This window comes from Lynx canadensis, chromosome B2, assembly GCF_007474595.2.
Source record: "Lynx canadensis isolate LIC74 chromosome B2, mLynCan4.pri.v2, whole genome shotgun sequence".
NCBI classification, from domain to species: domain Eukaryota; kingdom Metazoa; phylum Chordata; class Mammalia; order Carnivora; family Felidae; genus Lynx; species Lynx canadensis.
In genome coordinates, this window is record NC_044307.1 from 60905189 (window position 1) to 60917457 (window position 12269).

Genomic DNA, 12269 nt, shown 5'->3' on the forward strand with positions numbered 1-12269 from the left:
AAAAAAAATTAAAAAAAAATAAATTCTACCATTTTTATTTTTAATTAGTTAGAAAACACAGACTGGTAATACTTGCTCATTGCAAAAGAAATAGAAGCAAAAATAAAATGATTATTATGCAAGTGAGTTGCAATAGAATTAATAGTAGAAATACAGTAGAAAATATCAGCCATAAAGAAAGTTAAAATTATTTAATTTCCTTTGAACTGATAGAACACTTTTTCTTTTCCTATCTTCAGAGTATTATGCTTTGATATGAATCCTTGTTATTTGCATACTTCTAAAAATTATTTTCTAGGCAGATTTTTATATTCTTTTAGGACAGGGACTGATTTTGTCATATTTGTGTCATCATAATACCATGCAAAAGTTCAGTAAAATAAATTGAAATCACTTGAGCACATTTTGCTCTTTATCTTGCTCCTTATTTATTATATGTATTTATTTTTGTATTTAATATATATATTATTTGACTAATGTCAATGCTATCAATAAATGCCAACATGTATTATCACAATAAATATGTATTTACACCACTTTCTCCTTTAGACTGTATGTCCTTCCCAACACTATAACTCTAGCACATGGGATAGGCTGGAATTCATTTTGATGAGCTAAACATGCTAAACGTGTCTAAACATGTCTTTAGAGTTTTGTAGGGACTTTTAATTTTTTTTCCTTAGAATTTTAATAGACTTTAAAGAATAAGGAATAGTCCTATGGAAAATGTTAATTAGCAATACCGTCTTAAAGGCTGCAAAGAAAAAAATATCTTTAATATTTTATCTATACCACATCTTCACATATTGTTTACTCCCTCTAGGCACCAACCTGACTTATGTGACATAGTAGCAAAGAGTTAAAGTCTTCACTTGTTAGGGGAAGCTTTTATTGATTTTAGCCACCCTCCCCTCCTGCTAGAATTCATATTATGTACTCTCATCTTCCCAATTCCACCAGGTATTTGCACTGAAACATGCACGTTGTGAGGAGACTTTCTTTAATTCCATGCCACAAAGATAGCTCCTAGTTAATCTGATTAACAAATCATACTATTGAATTAATGAAGCTTTGAGAAATTTTAATAAGAAAATTTCTGACTTAATTAATTTTTTTGATGAAAATACTATGCCTCATAGACTTTGTATAGCAAGTTTTACAATGTAGAAGGCCTATACGGTCCTGGACAATTCATGATATGCTACCAAGTTATGTAAGAATCACTTCCTATGTATTTTTAATAAACTTGTCTTTGAAGAAAGTGAGAAATTAGGAGGAGAATCATAAAATGTATTTCTTTGATCTTGAATCGAATTACAGAACATAATAATACAATGGCCAAAGTATATTTGGCTCAAAATGCAAGGAGAAAATTTTTAGATACTCTCAAAAGAATATGAATAAAGATATTTTCTACCATGTACTTTCCAGTTTTAAATAATAATCTAAGTATATACATTTCTTATATAAAAAGTTATATATATTTAATATCCATATATAACAAATGTACACACATATTTTAACACAGGAGGGATATACAAATAATAATACAATTAATATGTTATATATATGAATATATATTAGACATATCTTTACGCAAAAGGAATATTTGCTTTCAGTTCCTCCCATCTCTGCAATTTCTGACTAAATTATGTTCTCTATTGCCTAGGTATTAGGTAAGCCACTTCTTAGAGACCTGACATTTTTGCTCCTGCTGATGCCTTTTTCACCAACTTTCATGCTTAGCTGTCTGGAATTTCTATCATTTATTTACCTATGAGCTCTCTACAAAGCTCATTGTTACATCCCTGTAATTGAGCTTTATCACACAGAGCATCCTTATACTTCTGACTTGGCACCACAGAATGCTTCTATGATGCTTCCCAGTTTTGGGGGAACCTAGAAGGAATACAGAGAAATATATTTCTTTAAAAATAATAGTGGTCCACATTAGATATTTTTTTTTTTAGCACTAGGGATTAATTTTCTATAATCCAGGTGATTTTCCTTTAGTGTATTTACTTCCTCATGTTTGCATAATTCTGTTTTTGTTATTGTAATTCTATCTCACTTTCAAATAAGAAAATTGAAGTAAGTAAAAATAATGAACAAACTTCACTCCATATTGTAGCCAAAACCAGTTTGTTTGCTGTTCAAGGTAGACACAATAGAACTTTGATTTGGTAGGGAGTTCTAACATCGAAAATATATAAGAAAGAACTGAAAAGAATGGTTTAAGATCCAGTGGTAATTTAAATAGTTAAAATGCAGTCTGTAAAATGAATGGAGTAATCCAAACAGGATTAAAGATAATTTGAATAAATCTTATTAACTTGCTTTCCTCAAGTATCTACTTGGCTATATCCCTAGAAAAAACTTTAAAGCAAGTTGTATTTATCTATAGTATGTTGATTTCTTAGGTTATGATAAAGGTAATAAAATGTTAAAGTTTTGAGGACTATCAGAACGATGCTCAAAAGGGGCATCTGGGTAGCTCAGTCAGTTAAGCATCCCATTCTTGATTTCAGCTCAGGTCATTATCTCCCGGTTTGGGAGATCAAGCCCCATGTTGGGTGATGACAGCAAAGAGCCTTCTTGGGATTCTCTCTCTCCTTCTCTCCCTGCCCATCCCTGCTTGTGCATACTCATTCCCTCTCTCTCTCTCTCAAAATAAATAAATAAACATTAAATAAAAAGAATAACGCTCAAAAAAAAAAAAATCTCCAGTAGGCTTCTAATAAATCTAAAGACTATGTAACTTTAAAATTGGTCACATAACAAATAATAATATACATTTCCAAATGTATTAGAAACCATAGCTTATAGTACCCTCTAAATGCATAAGTATAAAGTTTAGATGTGACGTATTTGCATATAAGCATCCAATGACAGTGATCTTCTCTTTTTGTTTATAAACAGCCCCTTTAAATTTCTTAATTTAACAATGAAGGAAGATATGTTACTATTCAAACGTGTGGAGGCATTTTCTGTAACAGATTTTGAATAAATTTTCCCAGTATGTGCTGATTTTGTCACTTTTTTGCCCCTATGATAAATGTGTTATTTTTGATCAGATTTGGCAACTCTATTCAATCTGGAACTTTGTTTCAACTCCCTGTTTTCCCTACTTTGGAAAATAACAGATAGTGCATGTTTGTCCTCCATGTTACTACATTCTTTAAGATCATGGTTTCTTTCTCATACCAGTCAAGTATGTATATTTAGATCCTACCTACCAAATTTGTAAGTACTCATTTCAGTTTCTCTCTGTGGTTATCATTGTGATTAGCACAGAACATGAAATGAGGTCCGGCATGAGTTAGTTTAGATAATAATTTGGATATTTCAAAAAATTTAGAATTATAAATTTCTGTATTATTTGTGTTAATTTTATGCATGAATAAAATCATCTGGATTTAAGACCAAACTATTTGGAAATTATTTATAAAAGTATAGAAACTCATAGGGACCTAAATAAAAATCTAATGTTTTGTGAAAACTGGAGCATGTGGAGCCAGTTGTATGTGGCAATATAAATGTGGTATGAACTAGTGAAATAAGTCCACTTGAGCTTTTGGGGTAATGTCTACGATTTGATTGCATTTGCCAGAAGTGTTTATTGTTTGTTGAAGGCAAGACAGATAAAATCCTAGCATAACTGAATACCTATCTTTTACCTAAAGACTTTTGAATAATGAGAGCTTAACACTAAAGCTGCCTAGGATAAAGATAAATTAGGACATCAGGGCCACGAAAATACAGAACTTAAGATAATTTTATTGTATTTTATTTTTTTAATGTTTATTTGTTTTGAAAGAGAGAGGGAGAGAGAGGAGAGAGAAAGAGAGACAGACAGAGAGAGAGAGAGAGAGAGAGAGCATACACATGAGCAGGCTCAGTTGCATGAGACTTGATATATCCCACAAACCATGAAATCATGACCAGAGCCAAGATAAAGAGTCAGACACCCAACCTACTGAGCCACCCAGGTGCCTCCAGAAAATTTTAGATGAAACCTTAACATTACATATTCACTTATATTGTCCCTTTTATTCCTATTCTCATTGAGTGTGATTCTGATGAGGGAGAATAAGACACGTTGAAGGCAAAGTACAGGCTAACAACATTTCTACCACTGCAGGTGGGATATGTGTGATATTCCTCGGACACTCCTGGCTGCCCAAGAACAAACAAAAGGGATTTAAGTGCTTGCCATGGTGATGTGGGAAGACAAATGAAATGAAAGGCAAATGAAAAATTGAATTCCCATTGACAAGTCCTTGAAACAGGCAGAGTGACCTTCCTTAAGGAGCTCATCTGCCTCAAGGATGACACCTCTCTAGGAGCAAAAGGGAATCTTGGTTTAACATTAATCTAGCCCCCCAAGATTCTGTAAGTCTACTTGAACATGTAAAAATTCCTTTACAAATTTCCTTTATCTCAACTCCCCCAAGACATATGCTGGCAATCAAACCTTATGACTCCCCAATATACATCTGAAGGGTCTCATGGTTTTATTAAACACTAATAAATGGCTTTTCCTAATAACAGCCTGCACCTCAAGGTCCTGGAAACCTTGCTTCCAAAATTCCTTTGAGACATTGTTGTCCCTAACCCCCTTTCAACCTTAGGGTATATAATCTGTTACCCATCACAACCTCAGTGAAGCTCTTTCTGCCTAGGACTCCTGTCCCATTCTTTAATAAAATCGCCTTTTTGCACCAAAGATATCTTCAAGAATTCTTTCTTGGTCATCAGCTCCAAACCCCCCACCATCACCCAAAACCCTATCATTTGGTGCCATTACGTGGGGCTTCGAGTCTTTGCACCTGGAGGTCTGAGTCAGTGCAGATTTGGTGTGTACTTACTCTTTCTTCCTTTACTCTCACTTCAGGGACTTTTCAAGAACTTATTGGAACTTTTCAAGAACTTTTCAAGTTCTTTTCAAGAACTTATTGGGACACTTTCATGTCAATTGCTGGGGCTAAAATCCTCTAGCCCGTGGCTACTCTATGGGGAGGAGAAAGCCTGACTTGGCTGTAAGTTAGTACACTGGCCAGAATGGTAATAAGACCCAGAAACTTGAAGCCCCCTCTTTATTCCTGTCCTTATACAAAGCTGTCTGTTTTGGGCACAGGGAAGCCACCTAAGTGACTAGCATGGCCATCAATTTTAAGACTCCTGTGTGAGGTTTCCTCCTCATTGGTCTAATGTGATCCCCTCCACATCTCTGGTATAGCCTCTTCTGGCTACAGGACCTCCACTGGGAGCTGGTCAGAACCAGTACTCAACTGAATTAAAACCCAACTGGAGACCATTTCCTAGGGTAATTGGCTGAAAGGACTATATGTGTTGGAGTGTCACTTAGATCATGATGGATTTCTGCCTTTACTGTTTTTATTCAATGTCCTTTACTAACTGCTACTTAAATTATAAAATTGAGTAATTCCCCCTTGTAAAGCTTTTCCAGTATTTCCCATGAGTTAAAAATGGCAGTTCTTCACGACCTTCTTAGCAAGGCAAACACAGGTCCATATGCTGGGGCCATCTGTAGTCTATAATGCAATGGGGCAGACACTTTGCATCTCGCTTTCAGGGGCCCTTAGTCGGCTGATCAGTGATCATAGCAACTTTGTTTGAGGGACACCTTGGATCACTTGACACCTCAGAACCTCTGATATGTCAGAGGATGCATGTGGGACACTCCCCGAGAATTGGGGGGGGGGGATTCTCAGGGTAATGGACCCTCTCTATTTCTCTTTACTTTTCTGTCTAGGAGGAGCATGGGAGCTTATCTTCAGTCTCCAAGGACTCTCCCTTGGGATGCCTTTTTAACCATTGGAAACGATTTGGATTGCAAAATGTAGAAAAGGACTGATCTTCTATAACACTGCAAATGGATGGAGGTACCCTAGGTTCAGGCCTTCACAGCTCTAAATCAAGACCTGAACTCAAGGGCCTCTTGCAGAATGTGTTTGGTCAGTAACCAGGCTGGTAAACTCCTTCCTGACATATTGGATGATAATTAACTAAATAGGCCTTCTCCTGATGGAATTCAGTCACTGGAGGAAACACAGGCCACTCCTGACATGACAAAAGCTGACTCTTTCTGTTTCTCCTCCTAATAGATGTGAGGACTTCTCCCTCATTCATTTTTTTGAGGTTAATGGCTATGACAATTGGAGCCAACTATGGTTAGTCTACTTCAGGACAGGAACTTTAAGGAATATTCCCAAGCAGCTGTGGAAACTCTATTTGTTTTAGGGAAGTTCCCTGTCTTCTCTGGCCTGACATGGACTCCATATTTCCACCTGGAGGAAAAAAAAAAACAAAAGTTAAAAGAAAAACATGGTGTCTGGTACTCTGTCCAGGCTGACAAGGTTTAGAACCAGGAATCTTCCTTCTCTGCCTTCTGCTGGCACCTGGCCTCTTCTGCCTTCCCTCTCCCTTCTGTTTCTGCACCATCTTGGGTGCAGCCTACATAAATGGTTCCTGTGCTATGTGCCTAAGATACCATTGGCTTATCCTCCCAGTTTCAATATCAAGGAGCAAAAAGCACCCACTCGGACTACCTGCTTAAGATTCTCGCACTGATCTCCCAGGTAAAAATTGACAATGGGAATCAGAGTGTCTTTCTAAGTGGACCCAAGTGAAACATTTGTTTAAAGTAATTTAAGTTTGTTGGACACTTCTTTAGAGTTATCAGCATTAAATATGAATTTTTTATTCTACCAAGATTTACTAAAGGTCAAATAATCTCATGTTATCTCTGCTGCAATTTGTTAGCAAAAAGATGACTTCAAATAATGGTTAATTTTGTCTGTCTCAAAGATTTCATGGGTAATTTTTAAGATAGCTTTCAAAGTCTTTGGTAACCTGAAACATTAAAATTTTGCTTGCATGATAAATGGGATTGAATTCACTGGATATCTAATGAGATAACAAGCTAAAGCATTGATTATTAGATATAGGTTTGTTCTTTTGACCTACTGCAGAGAAACTAAGACTATTTGAGTTTGGTAAATGTGCTTTGTGCTTTATTAAGATTTTACTATCCAAAGCCTGCTTTGTGCTTAATTGATAAATTTACCATCCCCTCCCCCCCCCAAAAAAAAAAATCTGGTGTAGCTGTTCTCAATTGGTTACTAAGTTTTCATTAGAGATTAAGGTTTCTAAGAGTTAAAATTCTGCTAAGTATAATTAAGACTAATGGAAATAAGGAAAGCAACTCTGTATGTAGAAAATAGGAGATGTGTAAAAAAGATATAAGGAATGGAAGTACATTTTTGTTGTTGTTGTTGAAGGTAAAATAAAGTAATTTTGTCCTAAATTAGACTGGTTATTTGGAGAGAAATGGCTTGGGACAATATCTGAATGCAAAGGAAAGTTGTAGAAGGTTCTTGAAGGGAAATCTTTGGAAAGGAAATTTATGTGTGGTCAGGATAGACTAAGGTTGAGAAAAACGGATTTTAAAAGTACACTGGCATAAGATTAAAATTCTGCTTTTCTCTCTGTTCAAAAGACAAAGTTTTCTTGGACTGTTGATCTGCTTTTGATAAAATGTAAACAACATTGTTGTTGTTGTGGTTGTTGTGGTTGTGGTTGTGGTTGTGGTTGTTTCTCTTTTGTCTGCTGGGGAAAGCAAAGCTTAAGTTTTGTCTTCTTCAGGTGGTTGATCACTTAGTTGAAACTTCTCAATGTTAAAGGAGCTTAGCTTTGTTAACTACTATATAACCCTACATATTTGCTTTTGGAATCTCTTATTGCCACCTTGGTTAAATAAATAAAGTTTTAAGATTTGTAATAGTCAGTAATCCTAGTCAAGTGTGCTTTATAACTTTCTAAGATTTTAAAATCTTCCAAGATTTAAATTGTAAATGAAGCCTTTTTATTTGGTATGCTAAGTTATTTCAAAAAAAAACACTGTCAAGTAATGGTAAATCTTAGGTTGTGTTGCATGGGTAAATGCTATAACTGCTCAAATATATATGCAATTCCTAAAGTTTTAATGTTTTGGTATAAGGTCCTCACTTGATATTGTGATTATTGAAGGTTATGTATCACAGAAGTGACCAAATTTCCATGTGAATCTTATCATAATGAACTCTCATCAGATCTTTAACAATGTCTATTTCTGAGATTTTGTCATTTGTAATTGTTCTTATTCTCTCAAAAAATGTATTTCATCTTCAAAGAGATTTAGACACAGGACTTTTTAGAACAAATAACAGATATTTGATATATTTAATACTAAAATATGTAAGAATTCCAGAACAAAAAAAGCTGCCTTCAAATTGAACATGAATTAGGAACATGGGACTAAATGAATTAAGGAATATTATAGTTTTGTGACTTTTGTTGGAAATATTGCTGGTTCTCTAATGTTTGCTTTTCCAAATTAAGGATTCAATTGTAAACTGAAGCATGTTTCTTTTCTCTCTACCTAAACCCTCTAAAATTCAAAAAACTCTCAGGGAGTATTCTTTCTTTCATGGCAATTATAATTGTTTGCATAAGCTCAATAAGAATCTTCTCCTTGGAAGGAGAACAGGACACCATTGGAAATACTGTTTATTTTACCAAGGTTTTGACTGGAATGTCATATTTGAGAGACATGCATAGCCTCAGATATGACCATACAGCACTAAGGAACTAAGGTTGACTTTATGAAACATGGAGTCGTAAAGCATCTTGTAAATGTTGGCCTGATACCTTGCTTACAGAGTTCCCAGCAGCCTCACCGGGTGAGTGAAGAAGGTCACTTCCTGGCAGGTACAAGAACCTCAGGATATCTTGGGGACCTCATGAAGAGGAATTTGCCCAATTCTACAGGTATTTCAGGCCTTTCTATTTGGCTTGGCTTCTGGCCTGGAGAGGCTACTAAAAGTTCAGTCTGGAGATTCCTTATTAAAGGTCCCAGCAAACAAACTTGAAAAGATCCTTATGATCAATCGCTATTCTTGCTGAGCTTATGTAAATAATAAGCCCAAGTTAAAATTAGACTTGTTTTACAAACGAATTAGTCTTGATTTGGCTATCTCTGGAAATGAGGGTTTTTAGAGAGAAAAATTATGTTTCAAAAAGCACTGTTATGGATGTTAAATTTTAGTTCTGATTGTCTTTAAATGCTTGTTGTTTGCCTAAACCAGACACTTGAGGTAAACTTCAGAAAAATGGTCACAATGCCACAGGTATGGACAATCTTCTTGCTTATTATTCTGTGGAAATAATAACCCCAAATACATATTATTTAAACAATTGGAAAGTGGGATGGATTCCCCCAACAATTGTGTGCAAAGACTTTTCTTGCTGTAGACCTATCAATAGATAAAGACTATAGTGCTTTATTAAATTATTCACTTGAGGCTGGGTTAATTCATAAATCTCTAAATATGCAAGCCATGTCCTCCCGAAGCCTGTTCTTATAGTTACTTGACACCCACCCCATATAAACCCAAAACACTTGGTTTATTTATTTATTTGTTTTCCTAATACATCAGGGGATTTAATTCCAAAATGGAAGAGCCCCTACTGGGTCATACTATGTAGTCCCACTGCGGTAAAGTTAGAAGAGCACTCTTCATGGGCTCCTGTACCTAAATAAAACCTGTACTCCCTTTATAGGAAATCAGTGAGCAAACTATTGCGACATCTTATTCCTGTGAACCTGTGGAAGACCTCAAACTTCTCTTATGATGGTTGTATCTTTCTTTTTCATTCTCCTTTCCCCACTGTCTACTAACAATTCCTTCTTACAATGGGCCATTCAAGTGGATGACCACAGACATTTGAGCTACAAACCACAAAGACCAATCTGATTCCTGCTGCTTGTTCCCACTCCAGTCTGAATGCTTCAAGCCTGACATCTAAAAATTTCACTGGCAGCACGGGTAGACACTGGGTTTGTAATTTGTTCTAACCATTAACCTATATTTTTCTTTTTTCTATAAAAAATGCCTTATTAATTACTTAATTGCTTACTGAGCATAGTCTATATGATGACTATACACAACCTGCTACACAGTTAAGGCCTTAAATGACTCTCAAAATAGAATTATATTGTTAAATACTAAACTCAAATGCATAAAACAGTTCTACACAATAGAATGACATTAGATATTTTAACTGCTGCACAAGGTGGAACTTATACTCTCATAAAAACAAAATGCTGTGTTTACCACAAAATTATTTCTTGATTTCTAACTGACATGAATACTCAACATGGTGCTTTAAATAATCCTTCTCTTTCCTGGTGCCAACACTCCACCACTACAATAACTGCAAGCCAACAGATGATCCTTTTTACTCAACAAGGTTCATGCATGTTGTCCACCTTGGATTCAGCTCCCTCCACTGTAACTCCCCTTTATCTTCCTGACTGACTAATGTTTATCCATAGGTAGGGACATCTCTATGCCCCTATTCAGCAGGAAGAAGCTGTAGAAGATGAGACCTTCCACCTTCAGCAACCTTAAAGATTTAAGGGTCAAAATTGTTGAGGGGGGTATGATGAGGGAGTGTAAGACAAGCTGGGAGCAAAGTACAGACTAATAGCACCCCACACCACAGGTGGAATAAGTGTGATATTCCTCAGACACTCTTGGCTACCCAAGAAGAAAGGAAAGGGGTTTGAGTGCTTGCCATAGTGATGTGGCAAACTAAGCCAAATGAAAAATTGAATTCCCATTGACAAGTCTTGAAACAGGCAGAGTGGCCTCCCTCTAGGAGCTCAGTTGCCTCAAGGATGACACTTTGCTAAGGGCTAAAGGAAATCTTGGCTTAACATTATCCTGACCTCCCCAAGATTCTGTAAAGTCTACTTGGACATGTAAAAATTCCTTTGGAAGCTTCCTTTATCTTAACTACCCCCAAGATATATGCTGGCAATCATACTCTAAGCTTATGGTCCCCTGATTTATATCTGAAGCATCTCATGACTGAGATTTTACTACATGGTAATAAATGGCATTTCCCTAACAATACCTAGCCCCTCAAGGTCCTGGAAACTTTGCTTCCAAAATTCTTTAGAGGCTTATGTTGTTCCTAACCCCTTCCCAACCTGAGGGTATATAATCAGTTATCCATATCACATCCCCAGTATAACTTTTTCTGCCACGCATCCTATTCCCATGCTTTAATTAAATCACCTCTTTGCAACAAAGATGTCTTTAAGAATTATTTCTTGTCTGCCACCTCCGAACCCCCAACCCCATCAACTCTATCTGAGGTAATAGATATCCTGACGTGTGTATTTTAATGTTGATTTGGAAGGCGACACAGCATTTTTTTCAGAAAATTGATATTCAAATTAAAATGACAGGGGAAAAAAAAAACAGAAGTTGAAAATGAGGAGCCAATTTCTATATGTAAAAGCCAAGGGTTAAAGAGATGAAGTGAAATAGAGGAAACATAATTTTAAGCCATTCATGGTACGACAGTACCGGGGTGATCAAAGCTACTGAAAAGATGGAAACTTAGGGGGACACGCTCTTTTCTGAGACTAAAGATGAGAGGCATGAACTGGGAATAACAGCAAATCTCTTTACAATTTCAAAAGAAAACAACACTTTTTTTTTCTCCTCCATAGCTATATTAACATAAAAATCTACTCTGAAATAAAATGTTGTTTTAAAAATAAAATGTTGCAGAAGTTTATCAGCCAGTCCTCTCGGGATATACAGCTGAGGAAGCGAGGGAGGAATGATTGGAAAAAGCAAGAAGCTGACTACTAACATGGTTGCCTGTCATACACAGAACTTTAAAAGTAGGATGGCCATTCAGACTTTCCAGGAATTGAAGCAAATCTGCTGACCTTTGAATTCCTATATCATCAGATAATGGTTAACTTCTGGGAGGGGGTGTAACGTGGCATTAAGTAGATCCCTTTGGCCAGAACAATTCCCATTGACAGTTGAAGCTGTAATCCATCAGTAGCCAAAGTTTCTAGCAGCTATGGAGTGAGTGTCTTCCCTGAAGAAGGTATTAGGCAGAACACTGCAGTATCCTCTGTAGAAAATATGTACGTTAGAAAGTGATAAATCTTTCAGAGAGAAGTGAAGCAGGGCAAGAAGTCTCTTGTGGCTGAAAGGATCAGGCTGTAGGACAACAGGGTTCAGTTGCAAAACGGTTTTATAACATACGCACCTTTTGAATGCCAGACGTAAGTGTGTGTGTGTGTGTGTGTGTGTGTGTGTGTGTGTGTGTATTTTTTTTTTTTCCCAAGGAGAAACTAGCATAATCTTATGCAGCGCAGGAAAGTTCCCAGTACA